Raw genomic sequence first — 18,799 nt, forward strand, 5'->3', positions numbered from 1 at the left:
GTTATAAACCTTATATAACGTTCATACATCAATGAGACAGAGTTATTCGATGGGTATATACCCTATATAACGTTCATACACTAGTGAGACAGAGTTATTCGATGGTTATAAACCCTATATAACATTCATACACCAATGAGACGGAGTTATTCGATGGGTATATATTGTTCAATGTGGTATTATGCTAATCTGTAGTTGACGTTTTGCACCTGGTACAATATAGTTTCATTTGATACCATGTCATACATATAGAATATTGGCATTTTTGTTTCATGCCCCACTTACGGGCATTATGTTTTTCGGTCGTTCGTCCTTTCATTTTTTTGTACCGCTTCAGGTTAAAGTTTTTGGTCAAGGTAATTTTTGATGAAGTTGAATAATAGTAGGTTTGACACCTGTCAAGTGAAGCCATATAATTATACTGAGTTCTTTGCTTTACAGATAAAAATTAACTTCATCATTGACACAAAAACTTTATTATGTTGACATCGATGGGTATAAAAACAAGAGGCTCTCAAGAGCCTGAATCGCTCACCTGTATTTCAGACGAGAAGATTTTTAAATGTTAGCAAACTTGATGAACAAATTGTGTAAAATTGTCTTTAAAGGGCAATAACTCCTTAAGGGGTCAATTGACAATTATGGTCATATTCACTTTTTTGTAGATCTTACTTTGCTGAACATTATTGCTGCTTACAGTTTATATATATCTATAATAATATTCAAAATAATAACAAAAAACTGCAAAATTTTGTTAAAACAACCGATTCGGTGGCAGCAACCCAACAATGGGTTGTTCGATTCGTCTGAAAATTTCAGAGCTGATAGATCTTGACCAATTGAACAATTTTACCCCATGTCAGATTTGCTCTAAAAGCTTTAGTTTTTGAGATATAAGCCAAAAACTGCATTTGACCCCTATGTTCTATTTTTAGCCATGGCAGCCATGTTTGTCGATGGATCAAAACTTCGGATACAATTTATAAACTAGATACCCTAAGGAACATTTAGTTAAAGTTTGAAGGTATTTGGCCCAGTAGTTTCAGAGGAGAAGATTTTTTAAATAGTCTACGACAGACGACGGACGCCAAGTGATGGCATAAGCTCACATGGGGCCCTTCGGGCCACGGTGAGCTAAAAAGGGACTGACAATTTTTTTGGGGCTAAAATTTTGAAAAAAAAAGAAGATTTGATTTACATCTGCTTAACTGTAGTTTTTTTTTGGTTGAGAATATAAAGTAAAAAGAAATGGTCGTTTGGTTGTATGAATGAAGTTGCATGCATTTCATTGATAAATTGGTGCGATGAACGCTTAAGACATGAATTTGATGCACTGATTCATGAAGTCATTGGCTTTTATTTTCAAGTATGGAGTCCTGTCCATGTTCTTAAGAATATTATGACATGCAGTTTTTTAATTTTGGTAAATACATGTATATTTACCACCATTTTTGGAATATTTGGAGCGATCTGCCAGTTTGTAATTAAAAACAGCATATCATTGATAAACTTTTGATTAAATCAAAGTTCTGAAAGAACAGATGAAAAAGATATCTGTAAATGATGTTGCCCTTTTCATAACTTATTATGTAAAGTTATCTTCTTTACATTTGGATACATTTGCAGCACAAATAATAAACAAATAAATTTTAAAAATATTTATTCATAATTATAAAAAAAAAAAAAGTTTATACATGCCCAACAGATGAACTAACAGTCCTAAACTTAAAATTCAATATTTTACAAAGAAATATAATTAATTAAATATAATTAATCAGGTTTGATGGAAAAAAATTGATTAAAACATTTCCAACAAATTTTCTTATGTTATTGTAGTTGATGGATTCCTATTAGGAATAACAGTAATAGGATCTAAGCTTCTGATGTTTATTAATAGTAATATTATAAATAAAACAAATTTGAATAGCAATATAACATATGTAAATAACTAGTTATTTCATAAAACATTGGTGTGTACTTGTATGATATATCACTGATTGTATAATATATGGTCAATATAAATGAGATACCACTGTCAATTTCAAATATTTCAAGGATTGTAGACATTGAACAATACATATTACTTAGTTAATAACAGGTAAAACATATTTTCTGTATTATTCATGGTAAAATAGTAATTAGACAAATGATTTTTACAATTAAAAAATAGACATAAACTTTAATCTATACACACACATATGACTCCTACCTTGTAAATTTAAACTGAATATGAATGAATGAATGAATGAGTTTATTTGCAAAAAACATTTACATGCTATGGCAATCAAAACATATATTACACAATGATAAACAGCAGAAAACAACACAAATGATACAATGTTAAGTAATAATTTGACATCTCATTTTCCATGCTGCATTTAGATAATTACATAATTTTATAGTCAAGAGTTTTAACAATTATATTTTTAACTATAATGGAAATCAAAGCATCGTTGATGTTGTGATCCAGCCATTATATTTATAGCTAGTCTGATATTCTTTCTGACCATACTTTTTTCAATATTTTCTTCTCTTTTCATTTTCAATCTTACTGTAAAATTTCTATGGAAAAAAAAATATTAATGCAAATATTGATATATATATTGATATTTCAATTTTAGACTCTGTCAGATTTTTTTTGACAAGAATGGAAAGGGAAATCGTCAAATAATATATTTTTTTATATGCCATTTATAATAACTGGCTTTATAATTTCCAGAAAGAGGCCTTAGAAATGCACTTTCTCAACAACAAAAATTAAAAAAAATAACTATTTTTTTATATTAATTGGTGTTCATTCTTCATTAAGAAAAAATACATTTCCTGTATTCAAATTTAAATGTACAAATACCTAATGATGAGATATTTCCAATTACTGTTAAATAGCAATATAATGGGATATAAATGTAGAACAAACAAATAAATTTTATTGCAGAAAATGCTCAAGTAAGAGTTATGCAATTTTGTATATTATTTCAACCAAATTTCTGATAATTGCAACTAATTAATTTGAACTTGATTATTGACTTATGTCAGATGATAATGACACTCTGATTTTACAAGTGAAATAAAATTAGCTTGCATTTTTGATACATATTTTTTGAATTTTTTGTCTTTTCTTTGAAAAAAACCCACATCTGATTAATCATTCAGCTAGCTAGCATAAACTAACAGAATATTTTATTGTAGATTAAAATAAATAAATACATTTTTAGGTTTACTATTGAGAATGTGTGTATTCAGTTCGGTGTGTAATAAATTGTGTCTATTTAATTATGTAACAGGTCATGAGACATTAACTGTGGTGAATTAAGGCTGGGGTCGTTTCCATTTAATACTTACACCTTTGATTGTAATTATTTAAAATTCATGACAGTTGATAATCATACTGACTCTTACTTGCCTTTGGAAAGAATTGGAGTAATACCATTTCAAAAAAAGTGTGGGAATTAACTGATATATATTAATACAGATGTTGACCTACATTTCATTGAACAACAACTTACACAAGCATAAGATACTAACATAATACTTTTAAAATTCTTATCAACTGATTCAATTGATGTACAAATACTTTTTCAAATTAATTCATAACTAGTAAATCATTATAAATTTTGATTTACAAAGGAACTATATGCAAGTGTATATCTAAAATAAAAGGGTTGTTCGACCAATCTTTTCCTGATTTAAGGACAGTTCATGATTAAAATGGTGCAGAAAATTTCTGCAAGTCATAAAAACACATAATTAGTTTAATATCATGTCCTCAACTTAGTAGTCTTCACCATCTACAAAAACAGAGTGATCGCATAGATCCAGCATGGCTGAATCAAAAATGAGTCATATATATGTTATCAATTATTGGGTTCCGAAAAAGGTTTTGTGTGAAAAATTTGAGTGACATTTTCAGGTAAGGATAAATATTTTCTAAATAAAAAAGTAGATATTAGAGATTAAAAATCATAAAACAAATTTAAACATATGGATCGTCACTTTAGATATAGGTTTTTCATCAATATGTTTTGCTACAAATATCTACTACAGATAAAAAAGTTTAAAAAAAAAAAAAAATGAAAATGAAAATGGAAGTAACAATGATATACAGTGGTTAGCATGATTTATGTCTCAGAAGAACCAGTTCATCCACAAGCCTGTTTATTTCTTCTTTTTCACATAGAACTTGTATCAAACCTAAAAAAAAATAACAAGAATAATATGCTAAATAAAATACGTCTAAAATTAAGCCAAAAGAAAATAATATCAACACAATCATTTGATTTAAAATAAAATGCTCCGCTGGGGCGCAGCTTGATACCACCGCAGAGGTTGAACCCTGAACAGTTGGGGCAAGTATGGACACAACATTCAAGCTTGATACAGCACTGAATTTGGATTGTAATTAAATATTTGACACAGCATAGGTTTCTCACACAGAATGAAAGTGGTCTAAGAACTTAAAAATTTTTAATTTACCTATTCAAACCATATCATTATTATTTGCTTTTATATATAAATCAGAAATAACCAATTTAAAATGGAAAATTTTAAAGAAAAAAAAGGAAAAAAAAATCTGACGACGACGATGACGACGCCAACGTCATACCAATATACGACCACAAAAATTTTTTTGCAGTCGTATAAAAATAAGAATTTCCAATTTTAACCTAACAAATCAATTATACTTTGATTTTCCCAAAGTAACAATTCTAAATATTCCTTTAGTCTGACTTAAAATTGAAATAATAAATGAATGTTCTAGTTTTGTATATATCAACTCATTTTGTATCTACATATAAACAAGCAAGCCTCATTTACTCAAAAGATTATTTTGTTCAAGATTTTACAATTGAATAAGAGATGAATATAATTAAAGCATACTTTTCATATGTAAAACAAATGTGATTTACCTCAGGCATATATAAATCCGGTATAAGGTGGAGCTTTTCTACTCCAACATTTGTGATCAAACTGGTATTCAGTGTCAACCTGAAGAAAATGAAAAATACAACAATCAGATTTTGTAGCTACCTCCAAATTAATTTTTTTCTCATTTTTCAGAAACATTTGAATACAATTATTATAAAAATGATTTCTTAAAACTTTTTATTGCTGAGGTAAAAACATTGTTATCAAATGGCATGACTTTGAAGATAAAAGTAACTACAACTTTTTTTTATACCATTTGATATATACTGCAATAACATTAATTACTAAAACTTACAAACTCGTCTGTAAATGGACCAAACCGACCACTTCTCAAAGCCCATTTGAGTTTTCCATTTGCTTCCCTGGAAAACTCTTTTCTCAGGCTGTGCATTTGTGCCACTTTGTCGACTATCATCTGAAAGTATCAGTTTGAAAATATCACATTTCAACATGTATTCCTCTTTGATTTAGAAGTTTACATGTCAACAGAATGTTCTAATATTGAAATTTCATCTAAAATCAGTACTCTGTGGACCTTAAAAATGCCTTTTTAAGGTGGCACATAACACAACAGGGAGATAACTCTGTAAAAATCAGCTGAACGTTTAAATCACGTTTTATTGTAAGGAAATATTAAGCTTTTGAATGATCAAAATTAGTGTATGTCAAACTGCTATAGATCCAATGAATTTTTCTGATAAACTGTGTGGTTCAGGTTTTTTGAAATTTTTATATTTTTGTCAAAGGCTCAAAGTAAATTTTTTGTCCAAATTTTATGAAAATTAAACGAGCCAAATTAATTTTAGTCAAGGGGTTTGGTACCACATTTATCTAATATTTCATCACCTGTAGAACTGTAGCACAGAAAGTATGGCATACTGTTTAAAAAAAAAAATCATATTTTGACTATTTACTAGATACAAAAGACAAAATACATAATATTTGCATAACTTGTCTTTCTTCTCATTTTAGTTTTCATTTGTAGTGGTCTGAGTCAGCATCATTCAATAAATGGTCATGTTTGTTCTTTCATAATATACACTTACATTGAAATCCATATCCAGGTCTTTAACCTGCAAAGTTGTGTAGTATTCAATGCTGAAATATAAAAAAAAAAATAAGTATGCAATGTAGAATAGCTAACACAATACAAAATACTTTTCCAATAGCATAAAACTTATCTCTAAATGGTGTACATAAAAATGAAACCAACTTACATTCAACAAAAAATATAGAAAAAACTTTTAGAAACATTTTTGTACAATTTCCGTAAAAATGAAAATACTAAGTATTGAAAACACAGAATTTTATATTTGGGTAAATTAGACCGGATAAAGGAAGAGTTTTTTTTATGAGAACTAGGTACTTTTTTTACCTTTTCAGTTTTAACTCTCCATTTTGCAGGCAATCACATTCACATGGGAAATCATCCTGCAAGCTAAAGGCTGCTGCAGTGACACCCATGCATGTGTCATGAACCCACTGTCCACAAAGGGTACATTCCACCCAGCCTGGGGTTATATCCTTGTGGTGGCTGACCATAAAACAGCACAACCCAAGGCCAAGGAACACACAATCCTCAATACTGCTTCCATAAGGTCCCAATGAGCAAACAGCTGGAACCACATGGTTGATAGATGCAAAACTGTATGAAGAAAATAATAAAAAAATTATCATACAAGTATAACTAAATTCAAAAGTAAAAAAAATATGCATTTAGGTGTCTATAAATATATTTCAATTTACTCCAAAATGCTTTTTGATGTAGTATGTAATTAGGTTGAATTCAAGTCAGATAAATTTTAAAAAATTCTTCAGAAAATTTGCTGAACTCCCTAGAACATAATATATTTTTTAGTCACTCCTAAGGAACATGAAAATCACACTTTACAGCAACCTTAATGAAATTGTAAGCCTTAGTTTTGACATTAGAGATACATAGCCATTTCACACACTATATATTTATTGGTAAATGATGTGAGTGATCATGGAAATAACTTTACAAATGTAATACACAGACATTGTTAACATGATATATTTTGAGTGAATATCTTTGGAATGAGCATGATAAATATACAAAATATATGTACATTGTTGGGAAATATCAAATTTATTTGTATGAGCTTTAGAAACAGGATTAAAAGAGAGGCTCTCAGAGCTTTTCTCCGGTTTCGTACCGATTACAAATAAATTTGATATTTTCTGACAATGTACATATATTGTTTTTATCCTGCAATTTACACCGACACTTGAAACTTTAGTTGTTAAAATCCAAATCCAAATCTATTTTTTTCTAAGAAATCGCAGACTGCGAAGAGGACCCCAAAATGAACTGTTACGCCAAAAGAAATATCCCCATTACAGCTTGCTCAACATGGAAGTGGGGTAACTGTAGACTTTATTTGTACATGTACAAATAAAGCAAAAATTTATTTGTGTACCTGTTATTTGTACAATAGTTAACTGATTGCAGGATAAAGTGAGGCATACAACTTTGATATCTTACGCATTTCTTGGATTGGCAGGCACCCAAACCAAGTGTGAAAATGATGGTCTAGCTGGGGGTGTCAGCGGTGGCAGGATCAGTTGCAGGTACTGCTGGTATTTTTTTGCAGTGCTGTTGTATTGGACGTGACATCAAATGGGACAATAGATGTAGATGGAAAACAGCTGAAAGAAAAATAACAAAGCTATAGATAATATACATAGGTAGCAAAATTAAAAACAGAATACTTGGTCTACTATTACATACATTGATCATCAAAAAAAGTCACACAGTAATGATATACAGAACAGAACTATAACTATTGGTGCTAAATAAATATGTGCATTTTTCATTCATTATTTTGTACATCAATCAGGCTGTTAGTTTTCTTGTTTGAATGGTTTTAGATTTGTCATTTTGGAGCCTTTTATGGCCGATTATGCAATATGAGCTTTGCTCATTGTTGAAGATTGTGCGGTGACCTGTAGTTGTTAATTTCTGTGTCATTTGGTCTCTTGTGGGGAGTTGTCTCATTGGAAATCATACCACATTTCCTCATTTTTGTATTAATATATTTTTTAAACATTTGAATGATAAAAATTATTTTAAGAAACATTATACTTACTTCCTTCCCTGTATGGATGTTGAATAGTCGAGACCAGCTCTTTTCGGCATCCATACTCTACCTCCTCTGCTGTTGAGGCTGCATTTACCTGCAGCAGGGTAGATTTAACCCACAGATAGTTTTCTCTTTAAATTCTTCTATAATTAAAATAACTGTTTCCTATAGGCAATTCTGTCAGTGCTCAAATTTAAAAAAATAAAATTAACATTGCCAAGCACAATCATAGATAACCCCTTAATGGTAACCTGTGATTTACATAATTTTGTTAATATATGTCCTTTTTGTCTACATTTGTATACTTATGTGCTACTCTTTTATCATACTACATTATTTTGATATTGATTGTAACACCAGATTGTGATCATATAAATGGTTTGTGAATTGCAAATATAAAATCTTTTCAAACAAGCATTCTGAGAGTATTGCATGGCAATACATGTACATAGTCCCCTACCGGTTAAAAATTAATTGTACTGGAACAAAATGCTAACTTGATCTATAACTGGTCATGGTGTAAACTATACAACAAATATCGTCAATATCTTCAAGCATGACGAAAAAAAGTGTGGAAAACTGATAATTTAAGTGAATTTTCTAAGTCCAAGGACCATAACTCTGCAAAAAATCATCAAACAGAAACGAAATTCAAACTTGGTCTGTAACTTGTCATGATAAAACAACGTACCAATTATCAAATCATAATCTTCAAGAATGACGAAAAAAAGTGCAGAAAACTGAATATTTGAGGGAATTTTTTAAGTCCAAGGACTATAAACTCTGCACAAAATTATCAGACCGGAACAAAATTCGAACTTAATCTGTTACTTGTTATGATAAAACAACATACCAAATATCAAATCAATATCTTCAAGAATGAAGAAAAAAAGTGTGGAAAACTGATTTGCCGGACTGACAGAAGGACAGACAAACAGACAGACGGACGGAGTGCAAACCTAAAGTCCCCTTCGACTTCGTCGATAGGGGACTAATAAACAGGTTGAATTTTATACTTGCTTTATAATGATTTAACATATAGAACTGTTTAGCAAAATGGATTTCCAGTAGGGAACCTCATTAGGTTGGATTTAGAGCAACAAACAATTCTATATTCTATCTGTAATAGAATGGTATAAAATGATGAAAAAACAAATAAATGAATATATTGTATTCTTACATATTTTGAAAATGGTACTATATCGTCCACCATTTTCAGCACTGAAGCCAGCTTCAGTACCACAGCCATATCTTCATTTCCATAGAGGATAATGGACACTGCATTATAAATGCAATTTCCATTTGCTGTGGACTGGTAAGCTGTACGTTCCCCTATGGAAAGTGGTATAAAGTCTTTACACCTGAAAAAAGGACATCTCTAATATTACCCGATTTTCAAAGAATATTAACTATAAACAAAGCAAGATAAACAAGGATTTATTTCTAATCTTGATGTAGGATTTAATTAAGGCTATATTGAAAAATCATTTTAAAACCAGCACTTACATGTAGGTTATCAACTCAAATTCTATGCCCACTAGATGAAACTTGATTAATAACTTACTTTTTGTTGGTATCTATTAAGGTGTTGGGCCTCCAAGTATTTGACAGGGTGTCTGGAAAAACAGGAATGTAATCCCAAATAACTTCTGCCAAACCCCACAAATCAAACCACAACGTAATCAAACACCTCACTTTTAAACATTTTTCTTCTAATGTAATCTAAATAAATATAAATGAAAACAATTGTTAAATGAAGGAAACAAATTTAAAAAAAAACCAACTGTTTGTTACTATATATGTGATCAATAAGTTTTAGCAATTAAAAACATTTCAGACATTTCAAAATAAAAACCAAGGAATTTTCTAAGCACAGCAAGAAACAAGGAAATGTTTTACAGTTATACACAAATGACTTTTTCAAATAGGTGAAGTGCTTGTAAGATCTCAGAATATACATGATACCATTTTTCAAGTGTGTCTCTTATAAACATGCATCATTTATTATATTTGTCATTTATTTTGTCATCCTGAACATGCATGAAATATTCAACACTGGATGTTTAGCAACCAATTTTCAATCAATCAATTATTTTTTTGTGTTAATGGTATATACCCAACATTTATGTTTCAACTGACCAATTTACAGCTTTCTTTGTACATTGTATTTAGTTAAAGTATAAGGCCATAACAGTGGCCTCTATGTGTAATGGTTTAAAAATAAACTTCAATTTGTGCATTATAAAAAATTTAAGTTATATTTTACCTCTTCCATGAAAATTGAGTGTATTCTTTCTCTTTTCACCTATAAAATACACTTCAATCTTTAAATGTTTTCAGTGCATATACTTTTATATAAAAAAAACACCACACATTTAGTAATATTAACAAAAACATAATAAAAAATAAAGAAAAATTTTCCTGCTACTTAATATCTCCTGTTGCTGAAAAAGTTAAAGACTTACTTAAAAATAATGTGACTGTTCATATTGATTTTCCTACTTTACCATGTTGTTTACCGAGCCTGGAAAATTTAGGTATGCTCTGGGTGAAGTTATCAATCGTTAAATAAACTTATTCTAAAAGGATAACAATTTAACACTGTAATTAGATTTTTAAATATTGTTTATATTGGAATAAATATTGACTATTCCATCAGTAAATTAAAATCACACTAAATATATACGCACATCTGTTGATGCCTGTATCGTGTTATTTCACAAGGTCATGTTTTTCTCTAAATGTTAATGACTGTTAATGATGTATTTACACTAAATCCAGTGTAATTCATTGGTTGTCGTTTGTTATCATAATTGTATATTGTTTTGTACACGAATCAGGCTGTTAGTTTTCAAATTTAATTTGTTTAACATTTGTTATTTCAGGGCCTTTTATGGCTTGATAAGCGGCATGGGTTTTGCTCATTGTTGAAGGCTGAACAGTAAACTATAGTTGTTAACTTCTATGGCATTTGGTCTCTCGAAAGTTGTCTCATTGGCAATCATACAACATATTTAATTTTTTTTTAATATATACAATGAATGACTTTAATTATATATGAAAAATTAAAAGTTCCTAAACATAAACAGACATAAAAAACACCTGTATCGAATGATCTTCATATCTAACGTGTGTTTCCCCCTCCGGCTCTTGCCCTTTCTCCTGTCCTGTCTCTTGAACTATTACTCCCCCTTGTTCTTCATCGGTCTCCTGCACTACCTTGTCCCCTTCCCCTGTTTCCTGAGGCTCTATTTGATCATGGTGGCCAGTTTCTATACATTCTTCTTCTGTACCATTTATATACTAAAAGATATTCAAAAGCAAGTTGCATTACAACTGATTGAGGAGACTACAAAAGTTGATGGATGGTGTAAAAGATAAGTAAAATAATGATTGTTAATTTTAACACTGTTCCATCAAAAGATTATGCCCATGGAATACACCAATTTTAAAATAGTTAAGTGTGTTGCTGAAAGAACAATTAAACCCAAAGAGCCTGTATCTTAAAAGAAATATGTAAATAACATAAATATAAGCAAAAGGCATTACAAAGGATTAACTGCCCAAGGGAAAAGAAATGGGTCAACATGCTGATGTTTTCTAAGCCAAAGGCTTTCAATATTACAATACACAAGACCAATAATCACTGTACATTAATAACAAAACAATGTTATACAAAATGGCATATAATACAATAATTCAACACTGTAGGGATATATATATTCAGTAATCTGATGACAAGTCCATCAAAGTTTTGATGTATGACATGTCATTTACTCTTGCGTCATAGCCCCCTTTATCAAGGTTAAATAGAAACTTACTATATCCTATCAGTAAGTTATAATGGTAAACCATTAAGAATGTGCTATTATAAATGTTTTCAACTTACAAGGATATAACAATGGAAACCATACGTTATTAATATTAAAGAAAGGAAAATACATAAAAATATATTGTGTCATACTAGATAGAGAAGTCAGTGGTCCAGCTGATTGGGATATCAGCGATCTCATGATGCCAACATCCAAATCATAGACCTGAGTTTCCAGCACAGAAGAGGATGGTATTGAAACAATATTATTATCATCTGGAGCCTGATCTGGAGTGTTGTCTGCCTCTGAAAAACAAACACTTTATCAGTATCATAAAATTATGGTTTAACAGCTTTAAGTTACAATATGCCCCTTTTCCCTCCCACTAAAAAGATTTATAAATACAGGTAAATATTTATATGTGTGATTATAAATACAGATATAACATAAGAGTTTTACTACAATAATTTCAGTAATTTTACACATTACTAATTGAGGTAAAAATACTTATCGTCCATGCAGAAAATCTAAATAAAACAATTGTATACTTAAATCTTCCATATTAAAACATTACATTATGAAACATAAGAAATATATATAAATAAAGAAAAATTACTTCCCTTTGTCAATCGTAGACTGGTTCTATGCTGGACAAAATAGGCTTTTGACCACTCAGCATAAGTTGAAAGTGATATATCAGCGTTTTAACAAATTTTTATTGAAAAATAACTTCAGTTATCAAAAGTATTTAGCTTAAAAAAATCATTAAATGATTTGAAACACTTAAAGGTTACACACATAACGCATAGATACATTTGCTCTTTCCACTAGATCTCCATTGTCATTAAAAATTAATGTCCCTCCTAAGGGAGACAACCAAAAAAGTTCTCTAATTACAGGAATTGGCAAACAGACTAGTGGTCCATGGTCTTCTGTTTCATTGTGGTATAAGAGTCTATGATGTGTTACTTACAGATATATAGGTCCATGGTCTCATGTGTAATATGCATATAAGACCATGGCATGTTTATGAGTCTAATTGGTCCATGGTCTTATGTTTCATTGTGGTATAAGAGTCCATGATGTGTTAATAATTTATGTATAGGTCAATGGTCTCATGCTTAATATGTATTAAAGAGACCATGGCATGTTACTTACAGTCTAGTTGGTCCAGGGTCTTCTGTTTCATTGTGATCCAGGATGTGTTAATAGATATATAAATTATAAGTCCATGGTCTCATGTGTAAAATGCATAAAAAGAGACCATGGAATGTAACTGACAGTCTTATTGGCCCACACTCTACTGTTTCTTTGTGGTATAAGATTCCATGATATGCTTATAACAGATATATAGGTCCATGGTCTCATGTGTAATGTGTATAAAATAGACCATGGCATGTTAATGACTGTCTAATTGGTCCATTGTGTTCTGTTCCATTGTGGTATATGAGTCCATAATGTGTTACTAACAAATATATAGGTCCATGGTCTCATGTGTGATATGTATAAAAGAGAAAATGATATGCTTATAACATATATACAGGTCCATGGTCTCATGCCAAATATGTATAAAAGAGGCCACAGCATGTTAAGTTCTAATTGGTCCATGGTCTTATGTTTCATTGTGGTATAAGAGTCCATGATGTGTTAATAACATTTGTATAGGTCCATGGTCTAATGTGTAATATGTATAAAAGAGACCATGGTATGTTACTGACAGTCTAATTGGTTCATTGTCTTCTGTTTTATTGTGGTTTAAGAGTCCATGATGTGTTGATAACAGATATATAGGTCAATGGTCTCATGTGTAATATGTATAAAAGAGACCAGGGTATGTTACTGACAGTCTTATTGGTCTTTGGTCTTCTGTTTCATTGTGGTATAAGAGTCCATGTGTTAATAACATATGTATAGGTCCATGGTCTCATGTGTAGTGTGTATAAAAGAGACCATGGCATGTTACGGTCTAATTGGTTCATGGTCTTATGTTTCTTTGTGTGTTGAAAACAGATACATAGGTCAATGGTCTCATTTGTAATGTGTATAAAAGAGACCTTGGCATGATACAATCTAATTGGTCCATGGTTTTATGTGTTATTGTGGTATAAATGTCCATGATGTGTTAATAACATATGTATAGGTCCATGGTCTCATGCGTAATATGCGTAAATGAGACCATGACATGTTACTGACAAGTCTAATTGGTCCATGGTCTTCTGTTGCATAGCTTTATAAGAGTCCATGATGTGTTAATAACAGATATATATGTCCATGGTCCATGGTCTCATGTGTAATATGCATAAATGAGACCATGACATGTTACTGACAGTCTATGGTCCATGTTTTTATGTTTCTTTGTGGTTTAAAAGTCCATGATGTGTTATTAACGTATATATATGTCCATGGTCTCATGTGTAATATGTATAAAAGAGACCATGGCATGCTACAAACAGTTTAATAGTTCTATGGTCCTATGTTTCGTTGTGGTAAACAAGTCCTTCATGTGTTTCTAACAGATATATAGATCCATGGTCTCATGTGTAATTTGCATAATAGCGGAAATGGCAGAGTCACTCAACAATATCTAGTCTGATTAACCATTTTACAGTCTTAATAAAAAAAAAAGTGCAAGTACGCCCTCTACGCCCCCCCTTCTGGATCCGCCACTGACCAGTGCTGATTATTCCCTCTCAAGGTTATAAACTGTTTTTTTTAAATTTGAAAAATGTTATCATCATGATTATTCACAATCCTAACCACAGCCCAGTAAAATTTTCCTCAAAAAAGCCATCATTAATTTATAGCAGACAAATTTTCTGTGTTTATTCATTCTGGATCTTACAAACATTTTTAGTTGTTGTAATTAATCATCTCAGAGTTCTCGAAATCTTTTTTTTCCTGGTGGTCATTGGGACCACCAAGACTAAAAATCTGGTGGTCCTGTAATTTTACTTGAATTTATCAAACACCTATTAGTTAAATGAAAGTCATTGCTCAATATATATAAACTCCATCCTTGTTTCTATGTTATATATTTGGTTGTTTTCAATGAAATTTTGAACTTTGCATTGTTCACTAATTTTTATACTTTGTCAGTTTGATAACATGTTTGATTTCATTTTTGTGTTAGTCTCATGCATTATACTACCTGTAGAATACCTGTAGAGTCGTTTAAGGGCTCAAGTGTAAGGAATTTCAATAAAAATTTGTAATAAAAATAATTTATCACTAAAACTGGTACATAACATCTTCCCAATGATGATCAAGTTGTATTTTAAAGTTATCAACGGTCTTTGCAGACACAACATTTTGGGTAAACTGTTCCAATTGTTTATAATTCGTTAGGAAAAATGTCTTTTACGAAATGATGAATTACATCGAGACTTAATAAGTTTAACAGGTTGGGTGGACTCAAGTAAGGAAAAGTGGGGTATTCCCTGTTTTCATGTTACACCCCAGTTTTCTGGTGTTAAAAAAAAAACCAGTATACAGGGACTTCTTTTTTCCTATTTTATGGTATGAAATCTACAAAAGTGCACCTTTTACATCTGATAACAATGTTTTATGTTAGCAGGTGTTTTTATTAGTTCAAAAATCAAACTAATTTCAAGTCTATTTGGTACTCAACTCACAACAAAACAACTCCTTTGTTCACCAATTCATACCTTGATCATCAATAATTCAATTATGAGATGACAAAAAGATAGGTTAATCAATTGGGCATTTAAATTCAATGAATAGAAACTTTCAATAGAAGTGAACATAATTCAGTAATGGTCAGTTACACCTGGAGCATGCATCTTGGTCAGTTGATTCCTAAACAAAAGATTTGTATGTTTTTGAGTTCTAGAAAAAGAAAGGCCTCACTTATTCATGCTTTGCTGTTCATGAAATACTCTAAGTATTTACAAATACTACTGATTCATGCCATAAATTGAAATAGAAATTGGAAGTCCCTGTAAACTGGGATGTTCCCTGAAAACAGTGAATACCCCACTTTTCCTGACTTGTTCCCAACCTGTGTCCACTACAATCATTTACAGTGAAAAGTGCATTAAAATTAAGAAATAAAAGAAGTCTGATGTTTATTCCTCAGCTGCAATTTTTGTAATATAGAAAAAAATGTTCAGTCTCTGTCTGTTCAAATACAAAGTCCTCTGGTTTAGCACCCCCTCTGAACGAAATGAGCCATGTGGATGCCATGATGACTTTTATGTCTGGTTATTTTTCAAAAGTATTACCGTAATTTTAAGCTAGAGGCTACAAAAGTTAAATTACAGTAGTATCCAGTTCAAAAACTATCTGGATACCAAAGAAACCGACGACTGGTTCTTTTTCAAAAGTAGTACCCTAATTTTGACCTATACAGTTAAAAGTTTGTTTACATTAGCAACCAGTTCAAAAGCTATCTGAATACCGAAAAGATGTGAAAACAAAAGTGAACAACCACCAAAATATTGTCGGTCATCAGGACTGCCACTACACATGCAATTTTCGGTCCTGGCTGATTTTTGGCAGTCAGGACCGACGATTTTCGAGAACACTGTCATCTTACAAGTTACATAGAAGATATATATAACTGCCCTCCATTAGTTATGCTTACTTAACTCAGTTTGTATAGCAGTGGCTTACTATGCCAGGGGTTTTAGGTTCAAATCAAGGTTGAATCAGTAATTTACTTTATCAGACAAATCATGCTTTCCGGTTACAATCGGTGTCTAACTAAAAAATTCGTAAGGGTTCCGCGGAACCCAGTGTCTCGCCTACTTTTGCTGTTAATCGCAGGCTCAACAAAAATGAGAAAAAAAAATAATAACAATATTACTTTCGATACAATCTTTTGATTGTAAGAAGCTTCTGTCCCAATTTGGTAAAAATCCAGGATAGTTTATGAATCTAATAAATGTTTTAAATCTTTAACTGCAGACTGTATGTAATGTTAACTGGAAGAAAAACTAAGTCCATTTATAAGTAAAATACTGATAAACAGGTACAAAATTTTTTAAAATTTCCTTCAAGATACTAGCTTTTGATCATAAACAAGCTTCTAACCAAGTTTGGTACAAATCCAGGATAGTTTAAGAAAGTTATTAAAATTTTAAAAACTTTAACCACAGAGTGAATGTAATGTTAACTGGCAGAAAAACTAAGTCCATTTATAAGTTAAATACGGAAAAAATGGAATTTTGTTTTTTACAAATTTACTTCTGGATACTATCATATGATCATAAACAAGCTTCTGTCCAAGTTTGGTAGAAATCCAGGATAGTTTAAGAAAGTTATTAAAATTTTAAAAACTTTAACCACAGAGTGAATGTAATGTTTCCTGGCAGAAAAACTAAGTCCATTTATAAGTAAAATACGGAAAAACAGGATTTTTTTTTTTACAAAATTTAATTCTGGATACTATCTTATGATCATAAACAAGCTTCTGTCCAAGTTTGGTAGAAATCCAGGATAGTTTAAGAAAGTTATTAAAATTTCAAAAACTTTAACCACAGAGTGAATATTTGTGGACGCCGCCGCCAACGGAATGTAGGATCGCTATGTCTCGCTTTTTCGACAAAAGTCGAAGGCTCGACAAAAACCAAGGGTGTTTAAAAGTAAAACCTACAGCCAGAGTAAGTGTTGTTGATATTGCCCGTATGTCATTAGGTATGTTGACGCGGGGGAGTGTAGCCGTGCTTCCCCTTCGGTACCTCGAATGACCAAATAACACTGTTATTATCCGAATAACACTTGAAATTTTAATATTAGCACATATTGATGACTTTTAAACATTGATTATTAAATGATATTATATTATAAGTGTATTTTATAACTTAAAAATGATTTACAGAAAGCAGGTAAGTTCATAAAGATCATTATAAATATAGTGTGTACATCCAACATGGCGACCAAGGAAATCACAATGGGAAGAATAAAAGAATGATTGCATAGGATCCCTCAACGTGTTCATTTTAGACCACAAAAGTGGAGCCCTCACGCCACTTCATGGCATTACCCCTTCCCCTTAGTCTCACCTTGTCAATACTTAACCATGTGCTTGTGGATTACTCGTTTAGCTGAGTTGGTAGAGCAGCGACTTTCTTCTGTGCAATGGGTCACAGGTTCAAATCACGATTGGTTCAGTAATTCATTTTGAAAAGCAAATAATGATCCCTGGGTTACGCATTATTACTATTAATCATAGTGAAGTTAATCATATTAAGTTAAAAGTCATGTACAGCTGTGGGAGCGGTACAGCCTCTTTAAAAGGCAAATCCTATTTATTGTCGCGCGATCTTTTTATGCCTTATCCTAGTCTTTTCTTATATTTCTTCAATTCATTTATGTCATTGTTTGGGGTATCTGTAGCCGTAGATAACTTCAGTAGGCGACGGTATAAAACTATGCAAATAACTTTTGTAAGGGCTTTTTAGAGAAATCCAATTAAAAAAAACATCACTGTAAGTTTCCTCTGCCACTAAAATACCTAATTGTTCTCCTTCTTCTGACTTGGCACCGCTTAAAAACACAGGGGTTTCGAGATGCAGGACCGTCGCCATCTTAATTACAGCTTCACCATAATGCATAAGTATCTGCATCTCCGATTGGCTCCCTGAAAGTGACGTATTAGATATCTTTATTTGGCATTTGCAGGATATTTCCCAACTATCTAGTGCTAGTATCGGATAAACCTGAAAATCATAAACGACATTTTCTTAAATTAAAATATATAAATAGAGGTATTGATTTTATTAACTTATCTAGCATATTCAATATCTTCCGTCTATAGCCAAATACCTCCATATTTTGAATATATAGAACCACCCATTGTTTCGTATTCTTATAAAAAACCGAGCAGAAGTTTGATTTTTAATTATACGTCAGATACATCAGACGTCAATATAGAAAATAATGTTCCTTCCACTTGAGACTGTGAAACATCTAGTTTTAGATATGTTCCCTATGGTC

General features: G+C 31.2%; 1 long non-coding RNA gene across 6 annotated transcripts; it reads right to left on the bottom strand.

Moving 5' to 3' along the window:
- Positions 1-2,914: 2,914 nt before the first annotated feature.
- On the bottom strand, positions 2,915-18,502 carry LOC127735125 (uncharacterized). 6 transcript variants are annotated; one of them, XR_007998081.1, is made up of 13 exons: positions 18,318-18,502; positions 11,995-12,147; positions 11,133-11,333; positions 10,297-10,335; positions 9,595-9,752; positions 9,211-9,391; positions 8,037-8,216; positions 7,433-7,596; positions 6,302-6,571; positions 5,973-6,024; positions 5,222-5,341; positions 4,908-4,986; positions 2,915-4,191 (listed from the first exon to the last, which is right to left on the bottom strand). It is a non-coding gene; the product is annotated as an uncharacterized LOC127735125 (long non-coding RNA). The 6 variants fall into 6 exon arrangements; XR_007998078.1 differs by having other exon boundaries at positions 8,037-8,173; positions 18,318-18,499; XR_007998079.1 differs by lacking the exon at positions 18,318-18,502 and adding an exon at positions 17,866-18,311 and having other exon boundaries at positions 8,037-8,173.
- Between the last annotated feature and the right edge of the window lie 297 nt (positions 18,503-18,799).

This window comes from Mytilus californianus, unplaced genomic scaffold (genome assembly GCF_021869535.1).
Source record: "Mytilus californianus isolate M0D057914Y unplaced genomic scaffold, xbMytCali1.0.p SCAF_3, whole genome shotgun sequence".
Classification (NCBI taxonomy): Eukaryota; Metazoa; Mollusca; class Bivalvia; order Mytilida; family Mytilidae; genus Mytilus; species Mytilus californianus.